Source organism: Corapipo altera, unplaced genomic scaffold (assembly GCF_003945725.1).
Source record: "Corapipo altera isolate COAL_440 unplaced genomic scaffold, ASM394572v1 48b, whole genome shotgun sequence".
Classification (NCBI taxonomy): domain Eukaryota; kingdom Metazoa; phylum Chordata; class Aves; order Passeriformes; family Pipridae; genus Corapipo; species Corapipo altera.
The window spans coordinates 7,133,807-7,134,578 of NW_020884884.1; positions in this window are offsets into that span (position 1 = coordinate 7,133,807).

Consider the following 772-nt stretch of genomic DNA (forward strand, 5'->3'; position numbering starts at 1 on the left):
GTGTTGCCATTTATTAAAGAAGACTAAATCACTGTATCACATGCCTGCTTTATGTGTTTCAGGAATTTGGTACTCAGTTGCCTCTTTGACACAAAGTAGTCACTTGGGAAATTAAAACTGTCCTAAAAGTAGATGAAATCTTAACTTGATAGTCCCAGATTTGCTTGAAGGGTGAAGAGAAGAAAGGATATGATCGTTTGAAACACCAGGGAAGATCATCCTTCTTCCAGTGTGTTTCCTTGCAGCTCAGGATGAAGTGAAATGTTAGCTTGCTAATGCTCAAGCTACACACATAAATATCCAGGACATGAAACAAAATAAATCATCCCCTTCCTTGCAGGAAGATGATAACAAGCGTTTCTCTCCCAAGGAAGCATTCCACAGCACGATCAATTTGTTTGTAAAGTGCATGGATTGTTTGTGATGGTGTGAACTTTGTATAAACACAGGGAAATGGCTCCGTGTTACATCAATATTGATGTTTTTGAAGTATCCCTCTCATCGGATGATTTGTAAGCATCTCCTTCAACGCCTCCTGACTCCGAGGAGAGCTGCTTGATTTATCTTTATTCTGTCGTAAAGGCTTTCTGCTGCCTGTTGCGAGCAAGCTGCCTTCTCCGACCGGCGGAGAGCTCAGAGAGGGCTGGGGCCGCCAGAGCCGCCCGCGGGACCCGCTCCGGGGGCGAACAAAGAGGCCGCCAAACCCATCACCAACAGGTGCTGCGCAAGAAACAAACTTTCTTCGGGATATTACCGAGAGTTGCCTGTGGAT